General features: G+C 38.2%; 1 long non-coding RNA gene across 2 annotated transcripts in view; it reads right to left on the bottom strand.

The window, feature by feature from the left end:
* Positions 1 to 2,579: 2,579 nt before the first annotated feature.
* Positions 2,580 to 11,098, bottom strand: part of LOC117878554 — a 36,437-nt gene continuing 27,918 nt past the window's right edge. The window contains exons 2-4 of one of the 2 annotated variants that reach the window (XR_004646006.1): positions 7,535 to 7,792; positions 6,553 to 6,717; positions 5,811 to 6,079 (exon numbers count right to left, since the gene is read on the bottom strand). This is a non-coding gene — a long non-coding RNA (uncharacterized LOC117878554). Of the gene's footprint in view, positions 3,725 to 5,810; positions 6,080 to 6,552; positions 6,718 to 7,534; positions 7,793 to 11,098 lie in introns of those variants that run through there. The other variant, XR_004646007.1, reaches the window with a different exon arrangement.

The raw sequence follows: 11,098 nt of genomic DNA, 5'->3' as shown, positions 1-11,098 counted from the left end.
AGAAAAAGGTAAAAATTATCTCTGTAAAATCAGTATGGAAATTAACCTTACAGGGTAATCAAACTTAAAGAGCTCAGAGGACTCCCCTCTAGTCTCAGGTTTAAAGTACGGCAAACAAAGATAAACACTTTAGTAAAAGGTACATTTACAAGTTGAGAAAAACAAAGGAAAACTAAGACGCCTTGCCTGGCTATTTACTTACAAGTTTGAAATAGGAGAGACTTGCTTAGAAAGATGTGGAGAACCTGGATTGATGTCTGGTCCCTCTCAGTCCCGAGAACGAACACACTCCCAAACAAAAGACACAAACAAAAGCCTTCCCCCCCAAGATTTGAAAGTATCTTGTCCCCTTATTGGTCCTTTAGGTCAGATGCCAGCCAGGTTACCTGAGCTTCTTAACCCTTTACAGGGAAAAGGATTACAGAAAAATTACATCAGCATGCTTCTAAGAGTGCCAAGAAGGACAATTTTTAAAAAAGAAAATTATTAAAAAGAAATTGACAAGCGGTGGCTTTTTTTAACCCTTTCACTGTTATGATAAATGTAATATTAGTATGTAGTGTACCCACTCAGCACCTAAGCATACCTGGAATGTTTAGTGTGAGGCAAGTTGTTAATTAAAAATCTCCAGTGTATTATTCAGATCACAGTAACCACAATACCTAGAGTTCCCTTTGTGCTATCTCAATTCTTTAATTTCTAGTTATAAGTAAAGTGAATTTCTTTGATTACTAGAAATTGTAGGTATCGTAAGGCTTGTGAAAAGTTTTGTATACCTAAATAACCAATTTTTCTGCTGTTCTTTCTCCTTTACCAGCACACATATTTCATTAATATGATTTTGCAGTGTGATCTTCAAATAAAAGGAACTAAAATTAATTAATATTCAGCATAGCTGAAGGAAGGGTGGTTTAATCCCATCTTTTGTTACACCGTTACCCTTTCATGGGCTCAAGGTATAACCCAGTTAATTTAGGTACCCCAACCCTTATGCAGTTCCTAGGGCTCAGGGTATAATTTTCTGTGGATTTGCTGGGCCTTTTACCAGTGAAAGAGCCTTACAAAGTAATATACTTAACCTCCCTTTATTAACAGTTACCAAAACAGAATACACACACTAAGCATACAATAATCACTACTCATTAAGGCAGATGAACTTTTTCTGGTCACCAGTCAGGATCCGGTCATCCAGGGCTCCAGCTTCTGCACGGTATGATTGGCAGGGTGTTGAGGTCTGGCAGCTCTGATCTTGGGCTGTTTCTTGGAGTTAGGTTACAAAAAACTTCCTTTTGGTCCCCAGTTTATATAGTTAAACTTCCATCCTGCTTAGCTGTACTTTAACGAGTCATTTTAAACCAAAGTACTGCAAACCGTATTTTTCACCAATCCTACCCCATTACGAAACAATTCTTTGCCCAGTCAGACCCCACCACTTTAGTTGATTTAAGTCTTGCAAAATTAGTTATGCAACAGACAGTCAATGAAAGAATCAGACAGGGACCATACAGATAAACAATAGAATTGGGAACCATAAAGGCAAAGCAATAGAAGTATAGATTTCACAATCACAACTGTGGGTAAGTGATTTCTTGTCAGACAGAATGCTATCAAACAAAGTTTTCTTTAAAGTCCTTAAAGAAACAGACCTTATCTGGTGATGTGGGTACTATTAGGAGAGAAGAGCCTTCTTAACAGCCTGATATTACATTGTTTTGATGTAATTTAGATGGACTGTGAGGATGTGACTCTCTGTTTCTTAGCTCTTGGCTGCTGCTGTCCTAATATGGCAGCTGCTGCTTACTGTAGAAAAAGACATCAGACCTTATACTTTATACTCCACTAATCACGGAGGCTAAAACAGCCTTTGGCATAATTTGGAGCACCTTCAGGACTCTCTAAATTATGCTGCAATGCCTAAGGATCTGACAGCAACATGCACTCTACCCAGAGCTCCTCCCTATTTTATCTCGTCTCTTACACCAAGGGTAGAAGAGTGAAAGAACAGAGCTGGCTACTCTGGTTCTGTGCTACCTGAGGATTCCCAGTGACAGGGAGAAGCCTCAGCTGCCACTTTAAGACAGCTTTACCACCATAAAGCATCTTGGGCCAGGGCCTAGGAATATGCAGAACACAATGGGCTCACAGCTAAACTACTGACCTTACTCTGTGTAGTGACAATAAAAACAGAGCCACCATAACGGATTTACACAATTCTCATTCTTAATATAACGAAGCCTTCCGAGGGAAACGGTGGGGGCGAAGGACCTGTCTGGTTTTAAGATTAAGCTAGATAAGTTTATGGAGGGAATGGTTTAATGGGATAACATGATTCTAGTCAAATGAACAGCGTGCCATCGCTAGTAAATAGTATCAATGGCCAATGAGGGTCTGGCTGGAGAATCTTGCCTACATGCTCGGGGTTCTACTGATCGCCATATTTGGGGTCGGGAAGGAATTTTCCTCCAGGGTAGATTGGCAGAGGCCCTGGAGGTTTTTCGCCTTCCTCCGCAGCATGGGGCAGGGGTCGCTAGCTGGAGGATTCTCTGCTACTTGAAGTCTCTAAACCACAGGATTTGGGGACTTCAATAGCAGAGTCAAGGGAAAGGGGTTGGGACGGCTTTGTGGCCCGCATCATGCGGGAGGTCAGACTAGATGATCATAATGGTCCCTTCTGACCTTAAAGTCTATGAGTCTATGAAGTGGATGACCAAACTTTATATACCATTGGCTCTTTATCAACTAAGAAACATGTCCTACTAAGAGGCCTATAGACTTTTCTGACCCCACCAGCAAAGTCCTTTGGAAACTTTGTTGGCGTCCCATGTTTTTAAATGCTTACCTCAAATTTCAACCCTCAAAAGGGCCTTTCAATTTATAATAGATACCAAGTATTTCTTCAGCTGTCAGAAGATTTTTTTTTCATTTTGCAGATGAAGAGAGGAAATGGCAAACACTAAAGATCTGCCATTTCTGCTGTTGTTTCTCTTCAACCCTGAAAAAAGCTGTTCTTTATTTAGTTGTCATACCTCAAATCTAGTCACCCCTACTTCAAACCCGAAAAGGCCTTTTTCATTTTATTTTTCAGATGTTTTAACATATCCATACAGACATAGTCAAATACAATGTCAAAGAAAACACAGCCAGAATACAGACTTAACAATAACATAGTATGAAATATTTATGGAGAAATACTCTTGAGCATTATAAGATAAATAGTTCCGTAACAACTACTCCCACCCCAAAAAATAGATGCATCAGAAGCCCAATCTACCTGGAGTCAGTTTGTAATGCTCTTATGAAAGACCATCTGTCTTCACAATTGGATCTTGACCTCTACAGATTGTCAGTATTTTTCCATGAGGGTTGTGTTGCTTATCTCAGTTAGCCAATCAAAGAATGTTGGGGTAATAACAGATTTCCATTTTTGTAAAATGGCTCTTTTGGCCACTATAAACACAGCAGCAATCCCTTTCCTGGCATTACTCCAACAGAGTAGATCTTCTAGAAAGCCCAAAACACAAAGGCTTGATGTAGGGGAAACTTCTATCCAATCACATTAGAGCATCACGTGCTTCCTTCCAGAATGTGCATACTTTGACATTCAAAGGCTATCTGAGACAGGATTACATTGGAGGTGTCACATGTCCAACATTTACTATGTACATCAAGTCCAGCTTTATGCAATCACTTCAGGAGGCCAATGATAACGATTTAGAATTTCTTTCTGAAAGAAACACAAAAACAGGAAGTGGATGGTGTGTGAATACTGTGCCAGATATTAGCCCAGCTTTTGGAGGAAATTGAGCTGTTTAGTCCATTCTCCTATTTTTCTTTTATGGTATTAGTCAATAGGATAAATCAAGGAGTTGAGCTATTTACATGCGTTCACCAAAAACATTTTGGGGATCATATTTTTTAAGGAGCACTTTAAGTGGAATATTATTTGTGGGCTGCCAAATTTCCCCAGCTCCTTCAAAATGTAGAGTCAAATCTTATTGTAGAAAGGACCTTGCTTTATTGGTAGCTGTTATTTATCATGAAAATATGTGAAGGAGGATAAAGTTGTCTGTTCCGGAATCTTTTATGGTTAATATGCTCTTGGTTAGCCAAGAGGATTTGAGTTTCAAGATATTAGGACATTTAAATTGGGGATTATTCCAGATTGGCATGGAAATTGGTAAGATTAGCAGTACTAATGGACTTGATTTTCTGAAAAACACTCCAAGAGGAGGCAAATGTGTTTTTCTTTAAAAATGCAGGCAGATGTTTTAAAAATGGAAGTTCAAAGAGAAAGCCAAAAGGGGTTCACTATTTTTTTTCTTCAATGTCAAGCCATATTGCAGTTTGGGAAGAGTTGATGATACAGAACCATTTTGTTAAAAATCTTAACTGAAAATCCAGGTGATATAAAAACAAATTAGGTCATTGCACCCGCCATCCCATTTGGCAATGATTCTTAAGTATTTTATCGGATAACTCTAGTGTCTTCATATTCCAGAAGAATTGTTGTACAACTCTCTTTATTCCTGTGAAAGTTGAAGCAGGAAATTTAAGTGAAATTAAGATAAACATACACATTAATCTTGGTCCTACATTCAGTTTAATAGCTTCTACCTTCCCCTTAACTATATTGGCAGTGAATGTCATTTCTCCATGTCTTATGTCATTTCTCTGAGTATGACATCCATGTTTGCAGATACTATCTTTGATAAATCAGAACATAACCTACTTACCTACATATCAGGGTATCTCTTTGCATGAATGAAAGGAGAATGACTGATTGATTGTATTTGACATGGATTTGGTCTATGAGAAATATCCATCACTTGTCACTTGTTGCTGTTTATCTGAAATCCTAATCTCTCACCAAAGTACTTTACTGCAGATAGTAGTTGTGGAAGTGAGGAAGAGGGATTTTTGAGAGTGAGCAGAATGTCCTCCACATCCTTCAACTCTTTATCCTGGATGGTAATGCCATCAATGGAGGATCTCTATCTGCTAGCGGTTCCATGACTATATCAAATAGTAGAAGTAATTGAGGGTATTCTTTACATGTTCCTTGATTTTAACTGAAAAATAGAGGAGATAACCCCTTTGTCAGAACAGAAGGAAAGAGTGGTTGTAAATAATATCAATCCAGGTCAAAAATGTAGGTCCAAATCCTAATTGTCTCAGGATTGCTTGTAGTTATGGCCCTTACATTCGATCAAAGGTCTTTTAAGTAACTAACAATAGGATAGTAGCTGGAGCATCAGTTGTTTCTACCCAGCAGATTAAGTGGGATATCTTCTGAGTATTATCGGCTGCTAATCTGCCAGAAATAAAATCCACTGGGTCCACATGAATGAATGATGGCACAATGTTGTTTAAGCATGAAGCAAGGCCCTTGTCAAGATTTTATAATCTGTGTCAATTGCCACGAATGTTCTTGTCCTATTTTAGACGAGGTTAATTAATATCATCCTCATGTCCCGTGACACTATTTCTTTTGTAAACATTTCATTATAGACTTCTAACAGTACTAACTGATTGATAAATGTCTTACACCATTCTGCTGGAAAGCTATCATGCCCAGGCACTTTGCCAGAGTTGAGTGAGCCAATTGCCTGCTTAACTTCTAGTCAAGAGAGATCTTCATCCATATAATTTACCTGAGGTACCGAGAATGTATTTAGGGTCAAATAGATTCTTTACCTCTACTAAGCATGCATTCAGTCTGAGTGGACATCCATTCATTGTATTTGTATTTTGCAGATGAGAGACTGCAGTAGCTCATTATTCTGAGTGTCTTTATGGTGTGTGTTTTTTTTTGTTTTTTTTTTTTTTTTTTAATTTAGTAACCACCTCTGCTAAAGAATTTATTCCTATTCTTCTTCGTTTCAGATGTGAATTTTGTGCATTCTCCCCTTAAGATAGCCTTCAGTGCTTCCCATAAAGTTGTAGTATAGGAGACTATTTGGTTTTTTTTCCTTCAAGAAGCTGATAATGAACGTTTCAATCATCTGAAGAAATTTAGGGTCCCTAAGCAGACGTGTGTTTAACTTCTATCTTGAGGATCTTGTAGCACTATTACCAGTATCTGCATGAAAAGAAATTAGAGTATGATCAGAGATGATGATATTACCAGCCTCTGCCTCCAGACGTGCAAGAGCTAGGACTTCAGCTATCATAAAAATATCTAATCTGGAGTAGGAGACATGAGTTATGAGGATCTATAATTACACTTCATAGGATGCTTTAGTCTCCTAATGTCCACTAGTCCAATATCCTCCAGCAGGGGTAATGGATGGTTTTGCAAAGGCCTGAGATTTTTGCCTAGAACCTTGAGATTTGTCTATGATATCATCCATGACAGCATTACAATCTCCTCCTAAAACCACTGGACCATCAGCTCCATTGGAAATAATGTCAGTTATTTCTGCAATAAAGGGTGCATTCCTACCACTAGAATTACATACACTCCCCAAAATTAATCTTAGTGTTGAAAATGTCTTCTATTATTATGTATCTGCCCTCTGGATCTAAACATGATTGAATAAATTGAAAAGTTACACTCTTTTGTGCTTTGGTATCACTATTCCCTTGCTTCTGGAGTTGAAAGAGTGATATTCATGTCCCTTCCACAGTTTAATTCTTCCGGCATCTTCATTCCTTACTTGGGTCTCCTGAAGAACAGCTATATGACATCTATCTGATTTTCAGTGCCTCAAAGTGCCTCTCCATGCAAAAAGAAAGAAAAACAAAACAAAACATACACTACCTAAATTACCCTTAATATCACAGATTTCTAGTATGGGCACATTCAGATCCCAGATGGCATACACCTGCGCCCACCTTCCCTCTCCACAAGCACAATATGAATTAATTAGGAATCTGCCAGAAATATACCTATATTTAACAAAATACCTATATGTGTCAAAGTATATAAATGAATGAAACCTGTTGTTTCATAGATATGAATGCATAAGAAATAATATGTAGTATATAAATGCTAATATTCACATGGTATATAAATATTTATACCCATAGACTAATGAAAAAAGTAAATATGAAGTGACATAAATGATGATGTGTGTGGAAATAAATATGAATATATTACCATACATATTATAAATATATAAGATTTTCATATGAATAGAAGCATAAAACCGCACAAGTATCCATATAAAGAGAGATAGGTAGTCACAAATAGCATGCAAGTAAATAGTTATGAATATATTAGCATCATAGAAGATTAGGGTTGGAGGAGACCTCAGGAGGTCATCTAGTCCAACACCCTGCTCAAGGTAGGACCAGCACCAAATAATGTATATATCATATATATCTAATAAACATCTAGACATACATATAGCCATATAAGTAGAAATAAACAGGTAAGAGTAATATAGTTATGAATATATAGATATACGCATATTGGCTTATCAATATACTGAAAGTATTAATTATCAAGCTATACTAAATATCTTGTCTAACAGTACTAATTACAGCCTATAAAACTATTAAATATCAAACATCAAATATGTACATGAGTTACCTGGTTTTCCCAATCATGAGTCCTTTTCTTCAGGGCTTATATTCTTCATTTTCTTTTCCTTTATGAGAGGATGATGCCTTACCCTTAGTGAGATTCGGTCTCAATTCCTGTAGTGCTTGCCAAGCATCTGATGGGGTATTGAAGTATTTCACAGAGTCTGTCAGTTTCATTATGAAGATCACAGGATATTTGAGGTTGTATTTAATATCTGATCCCCTGAGAATTCGTTTGTTGGCATTAAATGCTGCTTTCTTCTTCCTTAAATTGGCAGAGAAATCGGGATACAAAGAAAATTTAAAATCCTTATACTTAAGAGTTCCTTTTTGCCTAGCAGCAGATACCAGCTTAACTTTGTCATTAAATGTTAGCAATTTAAACATGATGGGTCTGGGTTATTATTGTTCTCTCTCCTTCTGGCCCCTGCCACTCGACGAGCCCTTTTAATCTCCAGGGGAGGCAAACTGGGATCCAATCCCAGTACCTTAGAGTGTGTGTTGTGGAGAAAGCTACAATGGTTTTTTTTTTTCCTTCCAGCCCTTCAGGGACCCCCAGTAACTGCAAATTATTCCTGCATGATCTGTTTTCAAGATCTCCTTGTTTCTTCTCAAGCTTGGTTAGTCTTTCCCTGAAGGGGACATTCTCCATTTTAACCTTCTTCAATTCTATGGCAGTTTTTCATAGTTTGTTATCTAAGTAGGTTAAACAAACTTTGATTTTTCCCACATCTTTAGAGTCCATGTATATCTTGAGATAAAAGATTAAATTTGGTAGCTGAAGTCCTTCATAGCTGCAAAGTTCTGCGTGAGAGACTGCTGGGGTCCCTCAGCCTTACCTTTCTTTGGAGACTCAGTCTTTGGGTTGTCTGGTGTTCCTATTTTTCCCAGCAGGATCCATAATAGCACAACCAAAAGGACTCCCCTGATTTAATTAGTAAATTTCTGACAGAAACTTATCATTTAGATACCTGGGAGCCCCACATTGTTAAGAATTAGTTGGGGGTGGAGGGGGAAGGGAGAGGAGACTGGGTCAGGCATCTATCTTCTCTACAACGTCACATTTCCCCCTTCTCCCTTTTACATTTTTTAATACATATAAAAGAATTAATTTATCATGACTGGTTTTCAGTATAAAAACTGCAATTAGATGCCTGGCAATTGGATATGCAGTAGAATTGCAGTGAAATATCACCTTCCCCATGCTTAAAATTGAGAGGAAGAGAACCTTCAAATTTTGCTAGTGAGTGTTGTAGAGACTCTCATTTTTTGTTTATACAAAATAGGCCTCTTTCTGCACTCCATTCTATGCCATTGATTTTAAACACACCTGTTTAAACAGAGTTACGCAGGCATAAAACTGCTGTGAGAGTATCAGAACCAACATTTCTAAAAGGCTTAACATAAAATGAAAGCCTAACAAAAATTGACCTTGATAAGCATGAACAATTACCACTGACATAGATGGAAATAGCATCCACCTTTCAGGTGCAGTAGATGGTTCTTAGTTTCAGACTCTGATCTAAGCTAGCCTATAGGGAAACTAATCCACAGGATCCAACAGAACATCAATCTCACTCTAATACGAGTTTTTTTTTTTCTCTTAAGGGGGAGGTGAGGCAAGCCCAAAGCTGCTAGTGACATCAATGAGAGCGGGAACAATGCACCATAAATAGAACTTTTAAAGGTCAAATGCACAGATATTTTTATAAAAATCACTAAAACTCTCCTATGAGGTTCCAAAAGAGTAAATAAAGAAATAACCACTGTATTTTTTAAAAAATAATATATTTTAACAGAAATTGTAAACAACTGCAGCCTACTTAATTTGATTTCCTTGAAAGTATCTTTGTAAGGTGCTTAGATACCATGGTGAGGAGCATAATACAAGTACTTAGACAGGGGACACAATGTTCCTACAATCCATTCACGGGGATTTTGTTCACCATTAGGGCGGTAGTACAATCCTCCATCAGATTCTCTCCTTTTGAACTGTTATACAGGTGATTGTCTCAAGGAATATTAGACATCCTGCCTGAGGGTTGAGAAGAGAAGAATCCGAAGGCAATGGGAACAATTGGGTATGTAACATAGTTCCAGGAGCACCTCAAGAGGCTGGGAGTTTTTGCTTTTGAAAACCTGCCGGGGCAGCAGGTGAGAAAACAAACTTACAACAAGGGTGCATGTCTACGGATCTTCCAACCCCGGAGGACTGAGCTCTATTATTGCTTCCCAGCATGGAATCCATAATGCTAACCAGATGGCAAGCATTTTTTTGAAGTGGTTTGTTAGGTTGGTCCTGTGGATTACAAAATCTGCTGCTAGGGAGGTGGGAAAAAACTGGGTTTTACCATGTGAACTTGCTTAATTCTTGGAAAACCAGAGAAGGGATGTTAACTCCAGAGCTGGAGCTGGGTCGTCAAGCCACCCATTCATCAAGAGTCAGCACAAATGCAGCAAACTCCTGTCTGAACAAAGAGGTCAGGTTTTAAATCTCATTGATATCTTTCCAAACATATTCTCCTCTGCACCTGGCTGGATCCAGCTGATTATACCATCACATCATGAGTCCTGGGACCGCAGGTTAGAGAGACGCCTCATACTTGATCTCTGAAGATTTGGGAGATCATCCAGGATGAGTTGCAAGCTACCCTGGATGTAGGGCTAGCTGAGGAGTCCCAAAGAGTTTGGCAAAGTCCCATCATTCTTGTCCCAAAGCCTGATAATTCAATGCACTTTGGTATAGATTTCAGAAAAGTTTGATGCAGTCTCAAAGTTTGACACACATTTGATGCCATGAATGGATGAGCTATTAGAACATCTAGGGTCTACCAAATATAGCAGTACTATAGATCTTACAAAAAGATACCTGTATCACTTGCATTACAAGACAAAATGGCCTTCTTGAAGCCCTTAGGGCTCTTCCACTTCAGAACAATGCCTTTCAGCTTACTTGGGGCAGCCACAACTTTTCAACTGTTAATGGATATGGTGCTCAGGCTCATCAGTGGGATGATGCTGCATATCTGAATGCTATCATTATGAACCTTCAATAAGTCCTTGACTAAAGCAGGTTGCAAGGCCAAATGAAAATTGGTGAATAAAAAATGACTTATCTGGTTTACAACATGTAAGAAGACCAACTTAGGCCACTAGTTAGCATAGTGCAGGCATGTCCATATTAAACAGAAGCTACTATAGTTAGATATCTTTAAATCAGCAGGTCCAGATAAACTTGTATCCTAGAAGTTTAAAAGATCTAACTGAGGTGCTCCCTGGACGGTTAATGATTAATTTCAATAAGTCTTGGAGCACCATGAAAGTTCCAGAAAACTAATGCTGTGCCAATATTTTGACGGGGTGAACGGAATGACCTGGGTAATTATAGGCCTGTCAATCTGACTTAAATCTTGGGCAAGATAGTGGATCAGTGGATACAAAACTGTAAATTAATATAGAATTAGAGGGTAATATAATTAATAAGAACAGGAGTACTTGTGGCACCTTAGAGACTAACAAATTTATTAGAGCATAAGCTTTCGTGGACTACAGCCCACTTCTTCGGATGCAT

The sequence above is a fragment of the Trachemys scripta genome, chromosome 5, assembly GCF_013100865.1.
Source record: "Trachemys scripta elegans isolate TJP31775 chromosome 5, CAS_Tse_1.0, whole genome shotgun sequence".
NCBI classification, from domain to species: Eukaryota; Metazoa; Chordata; order Testudines; family Emydidae; genus Trachemys; species Trachemys scripta.
The sequence above is the reverse complement of the archived record's forward strand: the minus strand, read 5'-3'. Positions and strand labels throughout refer to the sequence as shown.